This window comes from Lacerta agilis, chromosome 5 (assembly GCF_009819535.1).
Source record: "Lacerta agilis isolate rLacAgi1 chromosome 5, rLacAgi1.pri, whole genome shotgun sequence".
NCBI classification, from domain to species: Eukaryota; Metazoa; Chordata; class Lepidosauria; order Squamata; family Lacertidae; genus Lacerta; species Lacerta agilis.
In genome coordinates this window covers 49488155-49515092 of record NC_046316.1, presented here as the reverse complement: position 1 = coordinate 49515092, position 26938 = coordinate 49488155, and the positions used below count along the sequence as shown (strand labels likewise).

The 26938-nt window shown below is 42.1% G+C and overlaps 1 protein-coding gene across 3 annotated transcripts in view; it reads left to right on the top strand.

Moving 5' to 3' along the window:
- Positions 1-26938, top strand: part of MXI1 (MAX interactor 1, dimerization protein) — an 83900-nt gene that overhangs the window by 48900 nt on the left and 8062 nt on the right. The window lies entirely within an intron of this gene.

Genomic DNA, 26938 nt, shown 5'->3' with positions numbered 1-26938 from the left:
GAGTCTTAATGGTGTAGAATTTAGATTTATCATGAGGAACATAGTAGCCTTGTTAAAATTGGACACCTCCTTGGGAGGGGTGGGGTGGGGAAGAAAACTGTCCGCTATTTCGTGCATTTAAGAAACACATAGTCAGAGTGCATTGCAATTTATAGATCCCTATTACGAGCCAAGTTGCTGTATGCTGTGTTTCAGTTTCCTGTCAGTGGGTTGGAGACAGGGCAGGAAGACTGAAATATGCAATGTGGGGAGAGGTTTTCGCAGCATAGCGAAGACAGCGGCAGGCTTAGGACAGTGCTTGTGGTAGTGGCGATCTGGAGCTTCTGCCATCCTAGTACAGCTAGAGAGCTACAAAGCTGAGCATGCCACCATTCAGGAACCTCACGTCCTGTATTATTTACTTTCTTAAACTCCTCTTGTTTTATTTCCTTTGCCCTTCACAACAAGAGCTAAAAAATCCCCAGTGTGTGTTCTTTATTCTCTTTTGTGTTATGTCAGCAGCATTGAACTTGGGGTGCTTTTAAAATTAGTTTTGCCCGTTTTTGGTTTCGTTATACGCCGTCCCTCCATTACATGTGTGTGTGTGAGGGGGAGGGAGGAAGCGAACACAGTAAAATAGGAGCAGTTCCCTGAGGTATGATTCCATGTTTCCATGTAAATATTGCAGTCACAGAACTGGGTCCGGTCTCTTTGATCTTTCCCACCTGCGAGCTCCCTTTTAGCAAGGGTTAGATTAGGGAAAGTTCCATGCAGGTGGCCCCATCCATATATATATATGGCTGTGATATACACAAACATCCTCCCTTGCAACAGCAGAGGATCCTGTTATGTGGTTCTTGCACTGTTCTGTGTTTGTGAAGGAGCTTTAGAGAATTTAAACCTGGACTTTCAGCCTCAAGAACTTCTAACTGTAAAACCTCAGAGCAGGTTTGGAGATGGCTGGTCTTCTCAGACTTACCTTCCATTTTGCTTTCAATGAATAACCTCCTCCGTCCTACTCTTGAACACTGGCATCCAACGTTGCCCTAATGTTTCAGAGCAATACTTTGCGCCCTATTCTAGTCATGCTCAGCTATTGAGAAAGCAGTCTGGGTTCACTGTAGGTTCCCACAGCTATATCACCGAAGCAAAGTGCTGCTTTTGGGTTGGTGGCATTTTGCTCGAGGAGTAACTTTTGCCTTCACTTGAAATGAGTTCTGTGTTTTTACATGTTGGATACTTACAACGATATCAGTGGGCCGCTAGCAGGATAGTGATTGGCTCAACACCTGAAGAGCACGAGGAAATAGGCAGCAGGTAGTGAGGTGTTGGGGTGTTTGGGGGAGAGGACGGTGGCAGGGTTCTGTGGCTTGTGTCCCTTTTCTCAACCCGTTTCTGCCAACAGAATTTAATGGACAGCCTTCTGGTGCAGCTAAAAGTAGAAGTAGCTAAATCAGTCACCTGAGAACCAGACAGTGTGTTTTAATGCTGGTGGAGAAATCTCCTTCTGGGCTCCAAGGCAAACAAAAGGATTGCTTCACCTTCAGGTTTTCATTGCTCTCTATCTGTAGCGTCTTTAAGTCTGCAACTGTCTGCAGACTTAACATTGGCAAAGATAAAAGTCCTGAATCTAATGGCTTTGTTGCAGGCGGTTGCTCCTTTTTGCTTCTTTCTCTATCCCCCCCCCCCGGCCCTTGTGGAGATTATTTCCTTTTTGAATCCCCCTGTTATCTCCATTATTGACATACCCTGTAATTTTCAAATTGTCCACTATTAGGTCCCTGACTCAGTTTCTTCCCCCTTTGTCTGCAAGTGGGTGCTTGTCTGGTTTGGTGTTTAAATTTTATTTTAACCCCTTCTGGTCTGGCAGGTGTGGCTTTTAAAAACATCGGCACAGAAATCATAGGCTTTGCTAACATCCCTCTTCCTTGCGTTAACCACTGTATAGCATTATGTCTGCACGGAGGTTAATCTTAACCATGGCTTGCTTTAGATGGGGTTTGTGAACCATCGTTGGCTTTTCACATCTGCTCTACTAGCTTGGATTCAGTATTGTTCATAGCCCTATTTGCTTTTCCTAGATGCCTCTGTTACATGGGCAGCTAGCTTTGGGCTGTGTACCATATCCATCCCATCCACCCCTTTCTGTTTTACACCCAACTGGCTTCACTGGTTTCTGGCTGGAAGCCAGATGGTGCTTTTTTCTATTAGCATTCTAACTCACTTGCTAATCTCTCTCTCTCTCTCTCTCCCACCCCTTGAAATTCTGCAAGGTTGCTTCAAGTGGGCCTGCTCACTTCAGTAAACAAGCTGAGACTATGTCCATTGGCGGCACTTTTTATAAATTCTGGGGCCAAATATTTCCCCAGTGCTTTCTTTCTGCACTTTTCCAAAGTGTGTGCAGCTTCGTTTAAGTTGTGAGTCAAATCTGTGAGATGTGTTTTAATAGTCTCTCCACCCACAACCTGCACGTTTTTGAAACGTGTGCATGTATTTAAAATATTTATATCCCATCTTTCAGCTGAAGTTCCATTTGGACCCAGGCATAATTCACTGTTGGTGCCACTGTGTGTGTGAATACCAAACAGAACAATCCTGACCTTAACCTCCCTGACTCATTTTGTAAATAAACCGAGGAAAACTAGATCGAGTATTTCACATTCATTTATGTCATATTCCTAAGTGTATGGTAAAATCTGCACACATCTATTTTTGATACTTCTTATTGATAAGTTGTAAGACTAAGTGCTAGACGCAAATCTTTTTCTTCTGTTATGTTCAGCTCTTAATAGACTTGTAGCAGTGTACTTTCTTTCTTTTAGAAAGAAAAGACCCTGAATTTTACCCAGCAATTTGGATCTTGCAAATTATAGCTTAAATTTGGGAGTGATGTGTGACTATTTTAAAGTTTTGCATGTAGAAGAACCTAAGGGCTTTGATTTTCTCGTACCATATTCAGAATAAATGTAGGCATATTTATTGGTTTCCATAGTACATTCTGCGTACATAGTGCACTTTTAAAAACTAGAATGTGTGTTTAGTTTCAGGTTCTTTAGTTTGACGTTCTAGGACTTGACTGTGTACAAGTTTTTGTCTCCCTTAATAACCGTTCCTCTTTGGCAACATCTATTTTCTCAAGTTGTACCCTCACTTAAGGAATTCACCCCTCTGTAAATTCTTCCTTAATTCTCTGTATAGTGTGCACTTTGGGGGAATCTATGTGTGATGTTGTCATTTATATGTTGGAATAGCTGTGCCCACCTGATACACAGTAAAGCCTCTTCACTTTGATGAAAGTGGTAGCTTTAGGTATGAGTTGTCAGCACCCTCTGCTGCCAGAGAGTTGAAATGTGTTCTGGGAAATCTAGATTCACGTCTAGTCAGCCTTATACATTCTGGATAACCTTGGGGACTGGCTGCCTCTCAGCCCCAAGCCCCCACGTGCGAAAGGGAATTGTTGTGACCTTGTTCAGACGTTTGTTGAGTTGATAAGCAAAATAATTATTGTAAAACACTTTGAAAATGAAATACTGCTGTATAAATGATTGATAATGCAGGAGCAAACCATTTTTATCCTCACGTATTTGACTAGCTGTGATGAATGTTTCATTTTGGAGGTGAATCAGAGCACTTCTAAATGGTGAATCTCCTTTTGTAAAGGAAGCGTGCATACAAAAGTACATAATCTGTGTGGTAAGCCTGCTATGGGCGTGGACAAAGCACTTTTTAAAATATACAATCTTATTTTGTTCCCCGTCTGGTTTTTTGGAAACCAGTTTTGTTACAGCAGAAACTGGCTGTGTGTAACACTAATTTGTTTGTAGACACTGGTAACGCCACTAACTCATTTCCTCCCTCCTCCCTGAAATATTATTTATCGTATTTTCCGGCGTATAAGACGACTGGGCGTATAAGATGACCCCCAACTTTTCCAGTTAAAATATAGAGTTTGAGATATACTCGACCGCAGATTCTCCACCCGGCGTATAAGACGACCCCCGACTTTTGAGAAGATTTTCCTGGATTAAAAAGTAGTCTTATACGCCAGAATATACAGTAATTGTTTTTAAATTGATTCTACAATTTTTAGAGGAGCAAAATGTACAAGCAGCACCTTGAGGTTAAGTTACAAGAGCCCACTGAAGCATGAGGTGAGGGGCAAGGAAAGATAACTTGAGTCACTGGCCATTATATCGGTCGAACGTCCTCATTTGCATTTATGTCTGGTGGCACCTTAAAAAATTGTAAATGCTGGAACAAGTGGTTTCAGAGGAATGCTCAGGAGATGCAAAAGAAAGAAAAGCCCTTTTCTGTCATTGCTTGATGAAATCCTGGAGGATCTGTTTATGTTACAGACCTGAAGTCTTAGCTGTGTTTTCCATGAAGGTAGTGGGATCTGGGAAAACTGGTGGCATTATAATCCTGAAAGTTGGGTGCATGAATGGGTGGAAGGATTTATACATTACTACACCTCCTTAACCATTTGGCCCAAGGGAGCAAGAAATGGATTTCTTGCCAAACCAGTGCTCCTACTGGCATCTTTGCACTGTACCAGCCTTGCCCTTCTCCCTTCTGGCAAGACAGCACCATCCCACATTGCTGTCTACTACTGCGAGTTGTTTTTAAGATGGGCTGAATGTCAGCCTTGGATTAGGTTCTGTTTAAAGTCTGTTGGACTGAAGGTGGACTGAAGGTTCTCCAGTGTGGAAAGGAAACTTGCCCACAAGTTTCAGGATGACAGTCTGGTTCTTTAGCCACGTGATTGCTTTGCCTGCCTTGAAATCTGTGCTGTCGTTGTTTCCCAACAAACAAGAGTTGTTTCCCCTGTTGCTACAAAGGCAGTAACTCTGATACAGCAGCGGCAGCTTGATGAGTGTACACTACAAACACTACAAACATTATAGAAAGGAATAAGACTCCCTTCCCATCCCAATTCCTGATTAGAAGTATGTGCAGGCAAGTAAATGGAGTGTTGAAATTGACTTGTCCGAATCTCAAGCAGCTTCAGGCCTAGTTAATTCCACTCAAGAGAAGCTTAGAAAATGTGGTTGGAAAGCTATACTATATGGAGAAAGTGGATTTTAGAAATAAGATAATATTTCGGGCTAGTGTGCTACTGCTTTGTGGCTTAGGTTATTTTGTGCTTAGGGTTGCATGATTTCCATGGGGTTATGCACATTCCATTGGGTGCTTCAAAAACTTCTCCAGGCCTGGGGAACGAGTTTTGGGGTAGAATGAGCCCTGCCAAGACTCAAGGAACTTAAAATAAAATCAAGAGTTTGCAGTGCTGCAATTCCAGAAATTTTTTCAAGAACAAAGTAAAGACATCCTTGAAATGATGGTATGTTAGTGTTTAATGGATTTGTGGCATGTTTAATGGTTTTTTCCAATAAGAACAGTAGTTACCTTCAGTCCCCTAAAACTTGTGCATTCTCTTACTGTGACTATAAGTGTGCATGCTCTTGCATTCAAATCTGATATTGAAACTGTTGACAATTCAGTTTTTCTCTTTTTTTCATAACTTGGGTTTGTGTCATTGCCTGTGGCAAGGTAAAGGGGGCAATGAGCCAACAGTTTAGTTACAGGGAAAGAATTATAGATTTATAACAAGCTATTAATATGTAGGGAATGTAAGCCCCACATCTATGAGCTGAATAACCACATTCTGCAACAAGAATGTATTCTATCCATTCAGGAATTGTGCATGTTTACTTTTTTTTGCATTATTAGAGCTGAGGCTGCTGCATTTCTTCAGTGCAGGGCTTTACGTATTCTTTTCTTAAGATACTGGATCAGTGGCAGGTACTGCATATAAATGTCAGTGCCCAGGAATCTGTGAACTAGCCAGGTCTCGGAGATATCACCTGAACCAACCGCTGGGTCTAGGTTTCCAGCTCACCTTTAGGTTCGTTCAGGTAAGGGATTCTGATGGAGTGACTTGTTTGTTGCACATTGCATTGCTCCATAGACCCATGAGCATCACCAGGTGGAAACCACTTGGGAAGTTCTGGCGAAGAGAAGATGAGGTAATAAGAGCATATTTTGCCAACCTATCAGGAGTGCTTTAGAACATAAACAACTTACGTTCCTTAACTATCTCATTCTTTCCTACATAGCAGGAAGATAACCCAAGCAAAGAATATGCACATAGCTGTTCTGATAAATAAAATCATGAATGTTTGTGAACACAATACAGCTGTAAATTTACAGCTGTTCACAAAGATGTGTGAATTCTGATAATAGCATGCAGGTGATAATTCAAAATTATATGGTATGCTGGTTGCCATGATATCCATAAAGTTTGGTATCTTTCTGTGCAGACACCCATTTAAAATTTTAATACCGTGTTAGGGAAATGAGATAACAATTGCAACTAAAGTGCAGCTTTGAGAGAATGGTGCAGACTATGTACAAAAAACTTTTTAAATGACCGGGGGACGGGGGCGGAAACCAAGTATGGTGATGCTACCAGGTAGTGGCATATAAAAAAAAGCTGGATCAAATTAAGGGAGTACATTGCATATTGGTAACCCAAAGAGTGAACATGCTTGTTTGCTACCATTGTTTCGTAAGTGCCTATCTTCTCACTTCTGAGCATTTCTGCACCGGAATTGCCAGGTTCATGGAAATATTTGCGCCACTTCATGTCCATGCACCCAAGCATTCTTTTTTCCTTTTGAAATCTTGGATTTAGAAAGGTTAGGTAGGCTGAGTGGGTTTTGTTTGGCTCTTGAAACTTGATGCAGAATTCCTTCCTTTTTAAGGCAGATCGGATGGATGGATGGATGCATAGACAGAAGTAGGTGGTATCTCAGAAATGGTGTATCCGAAGAACAAGGATTGACTCAAATCCTTGGAGCAGCCATTTCCAAAGCTGCATTCAGTGATAAGTCTGAAAAACCTGAAGTGTTTTTAGGAGAGCAAAAACTTCAGTATATATCAAGCTAATCACTACGTGAAGCATTAGCCTATACTGTACTTATAATGTTTTATATACAACAGGATACCAGTAATTGTCGTGTTATGAAGACCTTGAGCAACAGACACTGCTTTGTATGATACAGATATTGGGGCTAATCTTGAGAAATAATTTTCTATATTCTCAACACTTTGAAAATAATTAATTTGTTTCTGTGGGTAGACTGTCATATGGGGTGAATCTGTACTGAATCATGTACCGTACTGAGTCAAGCAATTGGTTATTCCAAGCATGACTCAGTTTAGATCCAAACCTTATTAGTGCCTGTTACTAATAGTACTATTTAATTTCTGTTCCATGTCAAAGCAGGTCATAAGTTAGCCCCCATCCCCTGTCCTCAACTTGCAGTAATTTTGTCAGGTTCATCCCACTGGCATAGCTGCTTAACCAAAGCTATGCAGTGAACGTCATGTCTGAAAATCAACCCTCATATTATGCTACTCTTAACAAAGGGGTGTGTGGCACCCCTTCCCCTTCCCATGTCTCCTACAACCACAATCAACAGCACATTGAGATTCATATATTTAGGTGTGTGCAACAGGAGGAACATAAATATTTTTATTTCTGCAGATGTCCAGGATCTCTTCTTTCTGCCCACCCACTTTTGTTCTTCAACTTCACTGTCTGATGCTCCTTTTGTTCAGCTCTTCACTTTATTTCCGCCAACATTCCCACTTCTGTCACAAGAAAAAGGAGCCATTCGCAGTGAAGCAAAGCTGCACAATTTAATTTTCATGATACATTTTGACCGTAGAATTTGAACTGTGTATTGGAAACTTCTACCAGGTTTTTATTATTTTACTTATTAGTTGCTCAGTAAAAAAGAGTCTCTAGGCAACTTTCAAAAACTTAAGAGCCAAGGGCCATAGCATAAAAACGAAAAGGACACATCATAATAAAACTACCATCAGCCCCTTTTTTTTGTTGGTTATCCATTTCAACCTTGCTTTTCATGATCTCCTATTATTTAAAAGGAATTTCTAAACCACTTGATCTTTTTTTTAAAAAAAAAAAATCACTAAGCGGTGTAGAATTATAGATGACCAAGGGCCATCTAGACCAACCCTCTTCAATGCAGGAATCTCAACTAGATCATTATGTACAATATGAAACCAATATCCATTAAAACAAAATACAGCCTAAACCAATAAAACAAAATAGAAACATATAAAAGCCAATAAAACAGAGATTTATTTGTAGACATAAATCAGTGTCCAGTTTTACGGATCAGGCAAAACCTGGATAAAAGGAAGTCTTTACAAAATGTCTGAAGCAACTGAGGGCAGAGGGAAGGGCATTCCACAGAATGAGCAACAGCAGAAAACACTGATATTTCTAACACTTAATCTCCCTCCCTCCAACTCCACCCTTGTTTCAAAGGTTCCAGTCTTGTGATCACTCAGCTAGGAGGAACCTGGAGGTGCAGTCTACATCAGCATCCCAGCTAAGGGCTAAAATGTTTAAGCCCAAGCCTCCTGTCACTCATTCTGTTGGGGCGTCTCTATACGCTGCTCAATACTGCACTAACCTATGGTCGTTCACTAAACTGCCCTCATTAGGAGTGGATGTTGGGTGATATGAAATCTCTTTCTGGGTGTTAGGTCTCATGGGGCTGTTTCACATAAGCAAATTACCTGCTGGTGCTGCAGGTCACTGAATGATGAACATGCATGTACAAACTTGCCCTAACATGTGTGGTAGGCAGATTGTGAAGTAGAACTGCATAGATACTAAACTCCATTCCATTTTCTGTTATGGGGGTGGGGGTGGGGAGGACATTTCCTATGACGCTTAAGTATTCTGCCAGCAGCACCCATTTCCCCAGACCTATCCATAGTGTGTCATTTATAGTCAGTGCGGTCAAACCACTAAATAATAGTTGTGGGTGTGAAGAAACAGTGCCATAACTGTGCTTTACAAAGGGAGAAGCTTTTAATAGGAGCTATTTTGAGTCAGCCTGGGGAAGGAAATGGAGGAAACCAGAACTGCTTTGGAGAGATATTATTTATAAAGGCTTGTTATATCATCTGAGGGTTCCACCCCCACCCCCCTTGCTGATACAGGGTGTGCGCTGACACTTGATTCAATCTGGGTTTTGTTGTCTTTGGAGCAGGATTCTTTTTTCCCTCCGTGGGACTGAGCTACCTTCACAATCTTGGAGGTCTGATGTGGTTTATACAATGGTAATTTGGCTATGGCAGAGGGCCTATTGTTCTGCTTCTACAGTATATTAGATACTCTGCATCCAGTGCCAAGCAACAAACATATACTCTTTGAGGGCAGGGAGGTATAATCTGATCATGTTTAGGCAGCATTAGTGCTGCTACTGAAATTGACAAATATGTCCCTTAAGAGATTCTGCAACAGCCTTGTATCCTGTTCAGCGTTACTGGCAGCCTTCTCAGATGCATAGTGCTTCCCTCAAAGCTAAGGTTCCCACCATTTTGAACTGGCCTGGCTTCTGTACTGCTAATGATAGGTCTGAAATGCAGAAATTTAGCAGCTAACATTTTCCTGCCGTGAAAAGCTTCACCTGTTTACTTCTGCGTTTCATTATTGGCTTTGATCCTATGCCTTAGAAGGTCAAAAGTGCAGTCCTGCACCAAGTCTCTGAAAAGCTTTGGGAAGTTTCATAACTTCCTTCATGCTATAGTATTGGGTCTTTTGTGTGCTTGCAATATCTGTGTTCCCATAGCATTTTCTTTTCAAACTCTTAGGATCAAAATATTCCCATCTGATTCCACAATACAACATTTTTGGCTTCATGGCTTGTTCCAACAGTCAAAAGTTATTTGGCACCCACCATTTTTGAAGTCTAAAAACCTGTTTATTGTGGATCCATTTTAGCCTGCCTTTCCCCCAGTGACATCCGGATGGTGTATTTGGTTGTTTTCTCCATTTTATCCTCACAGCATCTCAGTGAGGTAGACTAAGCTGAGCAAGAATAACAGGCTCAAGGTTAGAGAGTTTCATGGCTGAGAGGGAGCTTGAACCAGGGTCTCCCTGGTCTGACACTCTTAACCACTGCACCACACTGGCTTCTAGATCTTGTGCTGCAGTACAAAGAGGCATGCAAAACAATTTTTTGGGAAATGTTACAGAAAAATATGTAGTGGCATTCCATGAATCGCTCCACAAACCGAAATCTCCTGACAAAAATAGGTTATTGGGTTCCCAGAAAACAGAATGAGTTACAGAATTGTATGAAGATTTCAAACCAACTCTGCTGCACTCCTTCAAGAAAGGAGTTCCAGCTACATGTTTGATGTTTCCAAGCTTTTTTATATATAAATAAATTAACAGAAAATGTAAGAAATGTAATATAACCTCTGTACAGTGCAGAGTTGATGAATTACATTGTTTATTAATAGTGCAATCCTATACATGCTTACTCTGAGCTAAGTCCTACTGTGTTCAAATGGGGCCTGGTCCCCAGTAAGTGAGTTTAGGATTGCATTCTCTTATTCTACTACTGATGAAAAGAAAGTGAAACCCTTCCTTCTCAAAGTATCCAGTTTTACCTTTAACATGTGTTAAAATCTGTAAGGTTATATGTAGTTGTTATCTATACCCGAGTTCATTCATCTAGTCACACCTAGATGGAAGTAACTTCTTCTTCTTTAGTCTCTTGCAATCAACATTTATTTCTTTAAACAATTCAAATTAATTTTTAGCTTCTGGGACATCATACAATCAACTCTTATCATATGATGCTCTTTGCCCTGCATGTTCTAATTGCATTGGGCAGTAATAAATACGTGAGGAAAAAAGTTCATTGTAAGGCAATGGATATTTATTTTACAGCAGGTATGTGGTACAGAAATTTACGCAACATTTAGGTGTTAAAGCAAAAAAGTACTACTTAGGTAAGAATACATTTTTTCCACAGCTGCCTTACAGGATATTTTTCTCTAGGTGGTATACAAAAATAAAAACACAACTCGAGTAATAGGACATAAAACACAAATTGCAGCAGCCTGCAAGTACAGACTAATCAAGCCTTTAAAACAGTGTATAGACCAACATAAAAATAGCCCAAAAAATCCTGATAATCAGCAGCAGATTAAACCAGATGCTCTGAAAACAGCAGCAAGCCTAAATAAAATCATCTAAATTAAAATCACCTTAATGCTTGGGAAGAAGGTTGCTGCCTAAGCAGAATCTAGTGGGAAATGCAGACTTTTAAGAGTTATCATATTTGACAATGGAACAGAAAATTCTCCTGATTAGATTGTCAGAGAGTTGGGGTTTTTTCCTTTTGTGTATGAATGCTTGGTATGTGGCTTGACTCACTTGCGGAGTTATTTGCAGTGTGCCTATACTCTGCTTATTCTAAACTGCACAAAAGTAACTTATTTATTTGTTTTTTGCACTTGTTCCTTTGTTGCAAGGATTTCCACTTGTGCAACAGAACTTTTCCCCCTCTCCTCTCCTGGAATGTTCTTTGCAACCTCCTCAAATCCTCTGTGGAGTGTTGGAGGAACCTCACAGATTAGATTTAGCAGGTGCAGGGAGAAGAAAGGGAGGAAGGAGGAAGAAAGGGGAAGTTCCACTGAACTGGCAACTCCACCCATTAACTCAAGTCTAACCTGTTTCATAGACCTTTTGTGAGAAAGAAATAAGAGGGAATCATGTGTGCCTTCACCTTCTCCTTGGAATAAAGGTGGAAAAGAAATGTCATGAATAATGCTCTATATTCACCCTTTCTTATATGGATTCTGGTGAGCTCCATTGAGCACAGTAGAGGTGATTGCACGTGAAGAGAGGGGGGAAAACCCTGTGTTTACAGATTCAGAATACAGGTATCTGGTAAACAAGAGGCCCCTGGAAAATCATAATACAGGATCAAAGCTTCTAGTAGGAAGACTTTGTGAAAACGACATAACACTCCATGGCTTGGGTGTATGATAATGGGACAAAAACACTGGTTTTGGCAAGTGAGTGGCGCACATGTTTCCCCCCCCCCCCAAAGCAAACAACTTTGTTCCCTTGATGCCTGGAGAAGTAGAAAGCAGATCTGAGGGAACAGCATGTCCCTGTAGTATATTCTAGGTAATATTACTCTCTTAGGAAATGTGCAGTGTTCCTCTAGCTGACCCTTTCTAAACTGTTGACGACTAGAAAAATTGGCTTATAGGCTACATATTTTCTTGAGAAAGAACGTGTAAAGCAAGGGTTCCCAAACATTTTCAAAGAGGGCCAGATTTGAGTGAAGTGAACATACGTGAGGGCTGACCGAAGTTGTTGAACCTTTTTTAAGATTAAAGTTGAGCTTTTTAAAAAACAATTTTACCCCTAAATTGTTGAGATTTTTTTAGGATTGAAGTTATTGAGATTTTTAAAGGATTTGACCCCGAGGATAAACTGCCATGGGGGCCGGATTAAACTGCCACAGGGGCCGAATTAGGCCTCCGAAAAGGACTTTGGACATGCCTGGTGTAGAGGAATAGGTGACATTTTGGAATCTGCTTAGACTCAAAAGCCAAGATCTTGAGCTGCTCCATTACGGCAGAACAGAGATATCAGCCTCTGTAATGGTAATGCGCCTCCAGGAAGAATCTGGTGTTTCTTTTGATGGAATATGCAATTTCTCCCCAACGATTTGTGTAAAGCTTAAAAATGGGGAAAGGGGGGAGGTTAGGTTTGGGCTGAAAATGAGACATTTGCAACAGAGAAAAAGTTTTAGGAAAGTGATCATAACCTTCAGTTGATGTTTGTAGGCCTTGCTTTGGGAAGATTGTTGTTTAGATAGAGGTGTAGAATCGGCGGCCTTCCAGATAGTGTTGGACTCCCAAGTCGCATATACTAATCCCAATCTACTGCTGTGGGTGCCAAATTCCATTTGGAATAGGATTCCTGTGCCTTTTCAAGGCTGCAAACAAAAGAGAATTTTGCCAATGCCGCTTCCGCTGCAATGTAGTGGTGAAGAAGCTGCCCAACGTCTCTACCGGTATCGAATTGGAGGTAGAAGATTTCTAGAATCCACCTAATCCAGTCCAGATAGGACCTTTCACCTAACCTCTGCCACCTGAGTACAGTCCAGACTAGAGTAATCACAGAAAGGAGAGCAAGTGCACTGCAGAAATATACCTACAGTTCATGTGGCCCTAGTGAGTGAGACAAGTCACATGCTACAGACAGGGCTATGTGCACACTGCTGTCCCACTGTTGGCAATCATGCAGGCATGGCTGAAGAAATCATCACCTTGGGAATCTTTGTTTCTTTGCTTTAACGTAAGATTAACCAAGCCTTGTAAACTGCATGTTTAAGAACAATGTAACTCTGAGCGAGCTAGATTGTGGAAACACGTTGAAGCGCACATATGTAGAGATTTGTGGCTATGCTTAGCATCCAAAGGGCTTTCTTCATAAATTCTGCAAATAGATCTTCCCAGAGTTGCCCGACTGTCCAAAGAAAAGAACCATGTGGAGCAAGCAGTGCCTGAGCCACACATCACTGGATGCAGCCACTCGTTCTTAGCAGCAGTGGAGTGGTACTTTATAGCAAACATTAACATGAGCGTGACAGCTGGAAGGAAAATGCAACTGTACTCAGGAATGCACTAGGCCAAATCGTGTGTCCTCCGTGTGGCTTGGGGATATCAGAATGAAGCAATATTAGTATTTCTTGTATCTCTTAGAGTGTGGTATTTTGGAAATTCAGGAAGCCGTAACACCTATCCTTATGGGGGAAATTGTGTCACATGATCACTACCATACTGTGAGCCATTTGTTCCCTTTAATAGAAAACACATTTGGTAGTGGGCTGTGTTAACTGGAGTTCCAATATGGTCCCAATTTTTGGTGTCCCCCCCCCCCATCATCTGTTGGAAACTCCTGTGGAGGTCTGCTGGTATTTAGTTATTAATCATGTAAAAGGACAATAGAAATGGTTCAATGTCGGGTGAAATATTAATTATTCTAGTCTTGTTCACAAGGCGCTGTGGCTTCCTCCTAGGAGATACTGTTTTGTCCTTTATTTCTACTGCATGAACTATATGATTCAACGTGTTTCCCACCCTTCTTGAGTATTTTTTCATTCCTTGCAGGCTTGAATCCAACCCATTCCAAGGCAGACATTTGCAGATTAGGTGTCTAAGCAACTGAGCTTGTGAGATATTAACAGGAAGGCTTGGTCTCCTACCAGGACTATAACTGACCTTGCTGTATGAATCTGAGCCCTTTTGCTATATACCATTTGGTTACCATCTATAACCTGATGAAAGCTGATCAAGGGGTTCACTAGAAATTATGCTCTGCTCATTTTAAAGAGTGACTTCAAAATGTTGCATGTAGAATTTTCCCTCTGAGCTCAAGGATCCAAAACAGTAACTTCCTTGCACATTTGATTATTTAATGGACAAAAGAAATTCTAGAAATTACAACTGATTTGTAAAGGACCAGCATTAGATGGAAAACAATTGGCATTTGTAGGATTTCAGACATTGTGACTGCTGAAATTCAAGATGAGCAAGATTTGGGGCTTCTTTAGAATTTCTGGATCTGGCATTTTCTGAAATGGAAAATTAATTTCCAAATGTAGGCGTAATTTTGGTTCAGCACTCTTGGATTGTTGACAAATAACGCATTTGAAGGCCACTGTGTTTTTGAAAACACGCACACCTGTGTTGAATGGCTTCTAAAGAGGAGTGAGTATAATGGGATTAACCAGAATGAGGGCACAGGATACACGATCAACTATTTCCATAGCAGTCCTTTTTTATTTTTAGCTTATTTTTAGCGCCATTAGGTTAATCTTGGTGTTATAATTAGCACAGTTGCATTCCACATCACATTCATGGGAAACAACATGAGAATAACATGCAGAAACTTTTGAGAATAAACCAAAATCTCTACCTTTTCACACAGTACAAAAATGATCTGTGGGCCTTGCTCCCACCAGTGATGTGTATATTTTGCTCCCTCAAGAGGTTCAAAGCAATATCTGTGGATTTATTCCATTTTTATCTCTCAGCAACTGTGTGGGATAGGCTAGCTAGGCTGACAAATAGTGGGTTAAAGCCAGAGAAGCTGTAAGAAGAAACTCCTTCATTGGACGAAGCTTTTCTGGATCTAACAGTGATTGGTGCAAAGTCACTGAATGGTATCCAACTTGCGTTTCTTGTCTACTGACCTCGGTGAGTCTACACTGAGTATGATTAATGTGGGATATCACTCTTTCAATTTTAACGTTTAAAAATTATTAATTTAAACATACATGCACAGTTGTTAGATGCCTAAGGCCAGTTGTTAGGCTCATGACTTGAGTTGGGACTTGAACATAGGTTTCCCAGAGCCACAGCAATACATGAGTTCTTCTTCATATGGCGCTTTCACAGCACTTTAAATTGTGAAGCAATTTGAAAGGGATTCGATCGCAGCCCTATACACTAAAGATGGGAGAACCTTTTGCTCTCCAGATCTTGTTGGACTTCCAACTCCCATCAGCCCAAACCGGCACGGCTAGTGGTTAGGAGTGATGGCAGCTGTAGTTTGACTACTTCTGGAGTACCACAGAGCTTCTTATCCCAGCCTATACTTTCTGTAGCACACGCCTAACAACCGTTTGTGTGTTGTTCTAAGCAGATGATGAGGGTCCATTTTGCTTTGCCCCACTTGCTTTTCCTCAAGCAAGATTGTTGCCAGACATGGATGTTGGGGTCTTCTGTGTATTTCTGCAAGACCTACAGGGAATTTTCCTGTCATGTGTCCGGGCCTTTTGGTGTCGCACTACCTGTGTGTATGAGTTGGAGGTTGACAGAGAAAAGCAAGCTACTTTGGTCTCCAGGGAGGAGCAGGAAAGCTGGATGCTATCTCTGCTTCCCTTGTAAGCAATTGCTTTGGATGTCTGGTGTTAGGAGGAACGTAAGGCTGCCTGAGTGCTTAGGAGGGCACCCCTGACCTACTCAGACTGGAAAGAGGGGAGTAAAAAAGGTTCTTTATCCCTTCTATTACCCGAGGCATAGTACAGTCACCTTGTTTGATATAAAGTTCACCTCCTCTCCCCTCTTGAGGAGAGTATCAGCTGCAGAGGCATGTAAATAGATCAGGTGTGGCAGTTGTTTTCCTGGGTGTGTAGAGATTAGGGATGTGAAGGGGGTGGGAAAATTGGGGAGGTGGTCCTCCCCATTCTTCCAGGTTTTTTCCTAGGTTGTTTGCATTGGGAGACAAGCCTTTGAAAGGGGTACACATAGCTTTGAATTTAAAGGTGTGAATGGACATGTCTGGAGGGAATGGGGCACAAGATGTTCCTATATTAGTAGCCATTGGAAGGCAGGGAAATTCCTTCAGGCCTGCTCTTATCTTGTTTTGGTCCTTGTTTTGGTTACGTGGCCAACCTGTATTTAGTTTAGTCTCTGGAAAGGGGATTTTGAGGGTGTGTTTGCAGCCTGCTTTCTTGCCACAAAAGACTGAAAGTGAAAGGGCAGGAGCTCAAGGGCATTTTATTTTTTGATTTCATATGTTCCAGGACTGAACTTTGTCTCCAATTAAGCCCTGATTGTGCCAGTAGCTACACTGGCACGAATGTTTTGGATTCAAGTAAATCGCTCGAGAAAATGGGGAAGAGGCTTCCCTTTCGGGTTCTATTGCTGCTTTTCTATTTTTAGCTGCCGTTTTTCTTCTTCTTACTCTTTTATGTGTTTAACCAAACGCCTTACGTTAGTTGCTGTGTTTTAATTTTTTACATTTTTTATTTTGTTGACTTGATTTCAGAGTTCCTTTACTTAGAAGCTCTGGCTGAAAGGGTGTGCAGCCTTTAAGTAAATAAACTATTTCAATGCAGCTTATCTCTTAATCGGCTGGAACTACTGAATGGGGAAGAAAATTAAACGGCAGCTTCCATTGAGGAGGAGAAAACAGTGCTTTCCATTTGGCTCCATTATTTTTTTTTTTAAGCAAAAAGTATGAAAGCCTTCAAAAAGCTTTCTCAACTGTTGTAGCCGAGTCTGTTTTCTGAACGGTGTTGCCAGCTGTGTATTTCCTGAGAGTAAGGTCATGTGTTTTTGCTTTTGCATTTGTATTTGACAGCGTGCACCTATGAGCAGAGTTACCGAGGACTGGCAGAAAGCCACAGCCGTGTTACCATGCCTGGCTCAAGGGTTTGGAGCACTTATGTAACACTATAGCAAAGGAAATACAGTCTCCATCCATCCCCAGCCCTTCGCTGGCTTTCCATTTCTGGTTGTGTTACTTAGCAAAATCTTGGGTTCGTCCTTTCTCTGCTAGAGAACAAACTGCCCAATAGGAACTGCATCGAAACAGCAGCAACCAATGGAAGGGTGGCTGAGGGTGGGGGGGGGGCTGGTGGAAAGGAGAGAGAAAGATTTGATTGTCTTTTGGGTTAAGGATGAAGCAACCCGTCAAGTCATATGATGGCTTTACAAGATAAGCATATGACCTGGGAATTGTTTATGGAAGGAAAGCCCCTGCTTGCTTTCCTGTTCTCTCTCTGAACATGCAGAATTATGCAGATGCCTCTTATTACTTGGCCCCAAAATGATACTCTGCAATGATTTATTAATACAGGCTTGGCTGCTTGTCTCCAGCCATTATTTTTCTCCTAAACGATGCCTCTCTCCTCTGCATTTTTGTAGAATACAATTTAACTCTGTATTTTTACACACACACACACACACACACACACACACACTGTTTATTTCTTGAAAATGCGCTCTGTGTTTTTCTGTGTGTGGTTTGCTTTTTATCCTGTAACCATTGTGTAACAAATCCAGACAGGAACATTTTCTTTCCTCTTCTCTGCCCCTATTCAAGCAAATATGCTTTCTGATTTGAGGATTGAGTTAGGCTTGTGATGAGAGAAAAAATTTGGTCCCTTTAAGGACATTTCTCCCCTTTTAAAAGAAATAAGGCTTTTAAGTGCGTCCTTGCGATACACGCTTGGTGTTAAGCCACATGGCACCTTAGCAGAATGTGACTGGGTTCTCTTAGGATTGTGCATGCCAAACCAGTGACATTGTGTGTTCTGTGTAGCTGGCCCAGTTATGGGGAGGGGGGGGTAGATGGTGTTTTAAAAGAGCTGAATATGTCACCTTAGTTTTTGTGGTCCTACTACTTCCTGCATGTGGAATTTTGTAATACAGCCTTGGGCATATCTTTAGCCTTAAGAAAGTAGGAGAGGGTCTCTGCCCCCACTTGTTTTGTTCTTGTATAAAAAATGGCTGCTGCTACGACTTCTAATAAATAATAAAATAATATATGTGCAAATGATTCCTGAATTAGCCCCCTTTGGTGTGCATTGATTGAATTTGGTCCAAAGATATATTTAAGCCTAGCAATCTTTTGGGATAATAATTGGGAAAATACAAAACCATTCCTTTCTTTGCCTGCATCAACCTATTATGTATCAGAAAAAATGGTTTTTTCTAGAGCCTTTTTAGTGTAACTCTTTCTTCCTTTTGCAGATAAATGGTTAAACATTGAGCTGCAAATAAGAAGGGAAATGCAAGTGGCATTCCATATAATCTGAGGCTAAAAATGATTGCAAGTATTTGTGTCCATGTATCAGAGCCTAGGGCTTGCCAATCAGAAGGTCGGCAGTTTGTATCCCCGTGACGGGGGTGAGCTCCCGTTGCTCGGTCTCTGCTCCTGCCAACCTAGCAGTTGAAAGCATGTCAGAGTTGCACTGTTCTGGTTCTCCAGAAGCGGCTTAGTCATGCTGGACACATGACCCGGAAGTTATACGCCAGGCTCCCTTGCCAATAAAGCGAGATGAGTGCTGCAACCCCCGAGTCGTCCTCAACTGGACCTAATGGTCAGGGGTCCCTTTATGCCCTGTGGTATCTTATGACTCTTAACTGGAAAATCCCTGTGGGTTGTATCTAACTAAATTATACTTTGTGAGTAGACCCATTGAAATCAGTAGACCTAAATCAGTCATGTTCATTAATTTCAGTGGATCTGTTCAGAGTATGACTTACATTGGATGCAAATCCCAGGTTTGGAGGTGGAGATTATCCCTCTCCTGCCCTCTCCCATGTGAGGATATGAGGTGACTGCTTGTAGTCTCTCATAGTGGAAGTCTGTGTGGCTCCCCATTGGTGCAGGGTTTTAATATGTTTTTAGTGTGCAGTGAGTCTAAAAAACAAAACAAACTGCTTAATTTCTGTTAGTCTCCAATGTACATCCAAACTTAACCCCCAAGAAAATAGAATCCCATTTGCATACCTGGTGTGAGAGGTCTGCAAAATGTTACAATGCAGTTGGGGGTGGACATTGGGTGAAGATTTTACAGCACATTACGAGCAGCTTTGTGGAAAAGCATGGGAAAGCACTTCCACATGGCAGTGGCACCGGGCAGCAGTTATAAATGTGGCATTATTGCTGCCTCATGAAACCACCAACAGCTCATGGGGAAGCCACTTCTATGAGATGGTCATAATGTACGAATCTATCCGAATGCATGGAAAATGGCTTCTCACAGGGATCTTCTGAATAAGGAAAGAGTCTCCACACCGGGTTCTGATGCCACTGGAATATGGTGTGATAGTGTGTGGGGGGGGGGGGGGTTGTTGTGACTGGTTCTTGTGCAATATTGCTGCTCATGGAGCTATCACATGTGAGTAAACATGTCCACCAGCACTGGTGTGGTAGCTATAATAGAAGAATCCCTACCTTAAGTGTGGCAGTGCACAAAGACCTCATATTCTGGTGTTTAAAACCATTTGACAGGTTGAAAAAAAAAGTGCTCACTGAATTGCCCCCTCAGTATTTCTAGCCCTGATCTGCAGGGAATCTACAATTATCATTCATAAACTTCCGAGTTTTGGCGGATTTCTGCCGTCACTGTGCCCAAGAGGCAGAGGAAGCAGTGTCTGGCCCTGCATGTGCGTGGTACAGTAGGGCTCCAGAGCTATGCAGTAAATGCTCATAAAAATAGGCTTCCTCCCCGAGCATTATATAATCAGAGGGATGATGTCATTTGTAACTGTGGAGAGTATCTCTGAAATTGCAGCCCTCCGCAGATGGGCGACTGCTCACCAAGTGAGAGGAGGAGGAGACCCGTCCGACTGAGGTGTGACACACTGCAGTGTGGGATTTTATACCTTGAGAGAAGGAGAAAGCACAGGCTGGCAGGGTGAACAATCTGTCTTTTAACACACACTCACACATAAGCTTTGTTCAAGGGAAATATGAAATTACATCCATGTGCGCCCACTTAGGGAATGTCGGTGGGTGTAGGCTTTTCTCATGCCTACCTGGGAAGGTGAGCCTCCCAAAACATACTGGATCTCATGCACCTTTGCATCAGATCAGCCTAATCCAGCCAGGATCTCTGCTTCTTTGATTTCAAATGGATCTTGCACATGTACCCTACACTTATGGCTAGCCAGCAGTTTTCTGTCGAGAGATGTAGAAGCTGCAGAACTCCAGACTCTAGCTACATAAAGGTAAAGGTAAAGGGACCCCTGACCATCAGGTCCAGTCGTGTCCGACTCTGGGGTTGCGGCGCTCATCTCGCTTTATAGGCCAAGGGAGCCGGCGTTTGTCCGCAGACAGCTTCCGGGTCATGTGGCCAGCATGACAAAGCCGCTTCTGGCAAACCAGAGCAGCGCACGGAAACGCCGTTTACCTTCCCGCTGGAGCGGTCCCTATTTATCTACTTGCACTTTGATGTGCTTTCGAACTGCTAGGTGGGCAGGAGCTGGGACCGAGCAACGGGAGCTCACCCCGTGGCAGGGATTCGAACCGCCGACCTTCTGATCAGCAAGCCCTAGGCTCTGTGGTTTAACCCACAGCGCCACCTGGGAATTTCACCCATGTTTGCTGGAGTCTTCTTTTGTGTTTTAACATGTTAAAACTACTTGTGGCCTGTTTTGAGAATGCAAAGCACCTTCCTTTATTAGGTCAGTGTGAACATGGAAGCTGGCCTCATTCATTCCTCCCACACTGTTCTCCTTCATAATGATACCTTTCAGTGCTACAAAAAGCGGTGCGCTTCAAAACTGGTACTTCCTGGCTCTGCAAAGGGCCTTGCGTCAGTCATTTTTGCCCAATAAAGATCAGGAGTGTGGTTGATAGGCTACCAGGTCAACCTAGGTGCTTGCTTGTTTATACCAGTACAAAAGGCGTGTCAATCTGCTGCCAGACAAATATGACCTGAAAGAGTTGTTGTTGTTTTTAGAGAATTTATACCACATAGCATTTTTGGAGCATTCTCTTAAGTGGTTTGCAAATATATAGAACTTAAAATCAAAATACAGTAAAATATTCAAATAAAGTACAATAATCACATTGTAAAAGTTCCATCACTTAAATGAACAAATCGGCAACTGAACATGGTAACCTGCTCAAGCATCAGAATGAGGCCTGAGTAACACACAACCAAGTTTTTGGATATGTTTGAAGCATCTTGGGGGAGAGTTTTCCAGATGGTTGGGGCTACACTTGAAAAGGGCAGTTTTTGTAAGGTTTCTGAATGGCGATCCATAGTCTCTGGTGACTATAAAGGTCAAGTCGGGCTGTTGTAGGAAAGGCTATCTGCTGGGTCTGATCTCTAGTTGTTTAGAGATTTATGTGCCAGTAACAAAACCTTGAAACTGGCTCAGTAGCAGATAAGCAGCCAGTGCGGATCCCTAAGCACTGGTGTCATATCTGTAAAACTAGCCATACCATTTGGTATTTTAGCTGCCACATTCTGTGCTCACTGCAGCTTCCAAACCAAGTGGAAAGGAAGCCCCACATAGAGCAGTTTGCAGTAATCGAAGTGTGAAAGTTGCAGTTATTGGGGATTAATATGACTGTACTGATGCCCCCTCCCTCAAAAGAAAAGGTGGTAAGTTTCCACATTTCTCCCCTCTTCTGCTGGAATAATCTATGCATGTGTTTTAATCTGAAACCAGGTTCTCTTGATAAATAGTAGAGCTTTACAGTTCATAGTTCCTATCTCAGGGAGCCTTCAACAAAGCCGCCTCCAAGTTAGACCTGCTTTCCTTCCTATCATAAACTGCATCAAATATTTGGTCCTTTTGCCTGGGCACCTTTGGTATGTATTTTAAATAAGGGCGCCTGTTGCACAGATTTAAATCCTCAGGGTCTAAGTGCCCCTGCTAGATGTCATTGAATAAGGGACATTTGGTGGGTGGGGCAGCTGGTAACTTTGATATCAAAAGCTTGGCCTGATAGGTCATCTGCTTGTGAAGCATCCTGTTCTGCAGGATTTATTGTGATACTAAGCAGCACATGGTCAACTCCCATCCTGCTTGGATTGCAGGATGCGCAAAAGCCAGTTGGGTGCGTACTTTGCCTGTCCATTTAGGAGCATTTCAGGAAACACCTACGTAGGTCACACGGTGTAGATGCAGAGGAAATGATTCTCCGATATGTTGCAGAGGAGGACGTTATCTGCAGAACGTTGCCTTCATTCTGACTCAGCCTACCACAAGCCTACCACCTGGATATGAAATTCACCAGTTCTTTGCACTGGTTCCAACTCCCAATACTGACCATCTAAAAATTCATTCGTACGTCTTTTGCAGACTATGGATTCATCCACATCTGCCACTTGGAATTAATTGCTTAAAATATAATGGTAACCTAGATTGTCTAAATGCGCAAGGCTGATAAAATGCAGAGACGGGAAGCCACCCCAGTATGTACAGAAAGCTTTTCTGAATTTAAAGGCACTGCTTTAGATTTGAGGAAATATTTTCACCCCTGATGTCTGGGCGAGATATTATGTTATGTCAGCATAACCTGCATATTAAGAGCTGGTAAGGTTGGCTCCTAATACTATGGGAGGTAATTACCCAGCAAAAGGGCAAATATTGAGAGGTGATGAAATGTGTTACCTGGTAACTATCATGTTCTGCATTTTGACTATCTCTGAAGGAAAACAGGAAACCACCTTTTACCGAATCAAATCTTAGGTGCATCTGGTTCAGTATACTCTACACTGACTGGCATCAACCCTCTAGATTTTTCTTCAGAATTCTTTTCTCTCTCTGATTCTTTTCGTGGAGATGTTGGGAAGCGAGCTTGGGACCTGTGCTATGCAAAACCTCTGCTCTTCTACTGTGCCCCTGAAGCTGAATGCATGGATTCCTCTCGTAAGTCCATGAATCAGAGCCACTTCGGAGTAGACCGTTTATAGCTATGAGAAATACGCACATATCATGTCAGGTGCAAAGAGCAAGATCCTTTCATTTATTTACAGTATTTGTATAGCACTGTTCTGGCAGACCTCACAAAGCGGCTTACGGAAGATTATTACAACAATAAGCACCTGCTTTTTAAAGAAGGGTTACAAAAAGTGGGAAAGACAACCTGTTTGTTTAGAAGAAGCTGTTGGTGCTTCTTCTCCCCTCCCCTCAGGGCAGGTGGTCCCTTCAGATGCCCCTGTGGTGACTGTTCAAAGTTTTTAAAAGTTTTACACAGCTTAAGACCCAGGCGGGTGTTGGATCATCTCTTCCACCCAGTCACTGAGTTTGTTGTCCTAAGGCTCTCATTTGGGTGCTTCCAGCTTTGGAGGCAAGGCAGTGACCTGGAGAGAGCCATCTCTGAACTCTTTTCCCAGGAAGTTTCACCTACATGTCATGGTCATTTTGACAGCAATCAAATACCTTTTTATTCCTCCAAGCCTTTTTAAAGCCTTGGAAGCCACTGTGAGAGCTTTATCTGCTGTTTTATACTATATGTCATCAGCTGGTTTTTTTGTCATTCCTGTGGAGCTTTTTTAAAAATAATAATAACTGAGCCACTCTGTGTGCCCCTTTTGTGTCAAAGATGTGGGTTATGGCTCCTGTCAACATAGTTCAACCTTCATAACCCTCAATTTCATGTCACCTCTCTTCAGTGCTGCCAGACAAGAGGACTTGTTTCTGCATAACAATTAAAGCAATGTAATTAGTTTACCCATAGTTATACTGTGGCCTCAAGTCATACGATGATCTTACATTGCTGCAGTGAGATGGCTGGACAAGTCTGAGTGTATTTGCATACAGTCCTACATGGACCTCCCCTAATTCAAATTAGTCACTACCCTTCAAGTCCAGCAAAGCCCTCCTAAGGCATTTGCAAGTGCACCTGTTGCTGGGGTGGGAACCATTAACTTGTGTCAACTCCCTGTTGTCAACCAGCAGCTGTCAATATAGTTTTGTTATCCGAGTTGCGGGGCCCTCTTGATTGGCAGCATGGGTGAAGTGCTATATACTTTTCTTTTTCCATTTTAGGAAAGATACGAAAGCCGGGGCAAGAAATGGAAGGAGTTCAGTATGCATTGTTCTCTTCCAGAGTTTTTAAAGGTTTTATTATTATTATTATTATTGTGTTAAAAACAAATCCAGCAAAGACAAAGTCAGAGCCTTGGGGTTGTTTTTCCAAGTGAATTACGGCCTTTTGTGAAGGGGTTTTTTTTTTTTTTTGGAATACAAACACTGACAGGCTGTCCTCTCTAGTGGGTGCTACTCTTCCTGTGACAGTTCATCAGCCAAACCCCTGACCCTACCACCCTTAATCATCCTTGCTTGTCAGTGATATAATTGTGCGATTACCAGCACCTCCCCCCTCCCGGACTCCTTTCAAATTACTAACAATAGTGGATGTGAAATACAAAATGTAAATGAAGCACCCAGACTAATTTTTCGGCCTTCATTCAGATGGACTGAGCTTGCATTCCCCTCCTTTGTCTATGAACATGACTGATGAAGGCTTTCGGGAACTGGGGAGGCCTTCAGTGTAAAAAGAGAGGCTGACGTCATGGTGTTATCGATTTGGGGATTTCACTTTCAGTCGCAGGTTGTGAATGAGCTTTGGGGAATTTCTTCAGGCGAGGGACGCAAGAACAAACGGCTACCCATCTACCTTTATTGGTTTAGTTCAGAAGGTGGGCATTTTGGCCATTGTTGAGCAGTGTTCTGCATCATCTTAAAAATGGTTCAGGGCGGGGGGGAATATAACTTGTCCTCACCTTGCCTCCCTGTTTCCTATCCTATTTGAAATTCAGGTTTTTAGCTGAAGAAACTGGCTCTTTTGCATATATTCCTTTAAAGCACCATGTATGTGGGTGGCACTGTATTAAATATTTTAATGGGAGTGTTTAATAAAATAATTTTGCATATTGAATTCAAAATGAGCTCTAACTTAATTCTGTGTGTTCAGTGCCTCCTCACCACCTCAGTGTAGTCTGCATGGTCTTATCAGGGTCAGGAAGGTCTTTATTTTGACCTAAGAATGGACAGATGTGCTTTTTATCTAGTGAGGTGCTGGGAACAGCCACAACTGGAGATAGGATGAAGGACTTTTCCCAGGGAACGGGGTTGTGGAAAATGAAGGGTCCAAATCAGTAAACATATGCACTTATGTACCTAGAATCCAAGGCTACCATTTCTAGTAGATCTGTGACTGAGCAGCAGTGAGGCCTGGGTAGACCTGACTTCTGAGAAAATTGTATTCCAGATCCAGTCCTCTATTGCTTTCCATGAGTGACTTGGCATTGACAGCTTCTTTCCACCTCTAGCTGTAACCCTAAATTCTCTCCCTGGCTCCCTTCACCACTTTTAGCCCTACAATAAACTTTGCAGCCCTCTCCCTCGTCGTGTTTCCTGAAAGTGGGGGAGCTGACATGTTTTTAGTAGGCATTTTAAAAAGTACAGTGAAGGCAGCCCTGTTCAGGGAAGTTTTTAATGTCTGGTATTTTATATGAAAGTGCAGTTTGCCCTTATTTAAATGAATAAATGTTCGTGTGCACCTGTCTTTGCTGTTGCCTTTTTTTCTCAAGTAGAAGCCCAGTGGCAGGTGAACTATAATTCAAGATATCTGGATCATTTTCTATGGGGCCAGTAGTGATTTCTCCCCGCTTCAGAGAAGACCATACAAGAAGACTTGAAAAGGATGTGGTCCTTTATATCTAAGGGTGTCCTGACAACCAGTGTTTGTGTCAGTTCTGATTTTAAGGCTGGATTTGTCAAATGTGTGCTGTGTGGGTTGGCTGTGAGTGATTGTTTAGGAGTTCCAGCTGGTACAAAAATGCACCAGCCTGTCTCCTGTCTCCTGACAGGAGTGGGTCACTAGCAGTATGTTACACGCATCCTTTGGCATCTGCAGTGATTCCTCATTCGCTTCTGATCATGATTCAAGGCTTTTTTATGTTACAGTTCAGTTTAGGCTAGTGTACTCCTGTGTTCCATTGAAATCTTTGTGGTTGACCAAGAAACACCTCTTGACTCTGCCATTCATTCTAGCATTGAAGGGAAGCAGAATTACCCATAGCTGTATTGCTTTATTCCCTGGAAGATTAAAAAAAACAACCCAAGCCTTATCTTTTAGCAAGTGTTAAAAAGTGGTTGGTTTTTTTTAATGTCCACTACCATTTGCTCATTGGGCCTAAGCCAGTCAAGGTTAGATTTTTTGGTAGATGCTGTTGTAGTGTAACATTTACTTTGATTTAGGCTCCTGTTACCTGTCCTGTAGTAGGCTGAGTATTTTAAAGAATGCGGATAAGCAGTCGATCATGAGTCTGATATGCAGCTGTATTTCAAGAGTTAGGTAGTCTGACACTGATGTACTAATATTCATCAGGACTTTGACTTGTGGATCTACATTTGTCCAGGGATGGAATGCTGTATTTTATTGAGGAGAGATGGTTTCAAGTTGCATCCTTGCCATGGACTCATTTGTAGTAGTAGTAGTAGTAGTAGTAGTAGTAGTAATTTATTATTTATACCCTGCCCATCTGGCTGGGTTTCCTCAGCCACTCTGGGCAGCTTACAGCATATATCAAAACACAATAAAACATCAACCATTAAAAACTTCCTGATAAAGGGCTGCCTTCAGATGTCTTCTAAAAGTTATGTAGTTGTATCCTTGACATCTGAAGGGAGTGAGTTCCACAGGGAGGGCGCCACTACTGAGAAGGCCCTCTGTACTGTTACATATTAAGGACTGTATGTCTTGTGCTCACTACATGATGGTATTGTATAATCCTAGGCTCCTTGTTTGTCTTTTAATAGGAAACATATTGAA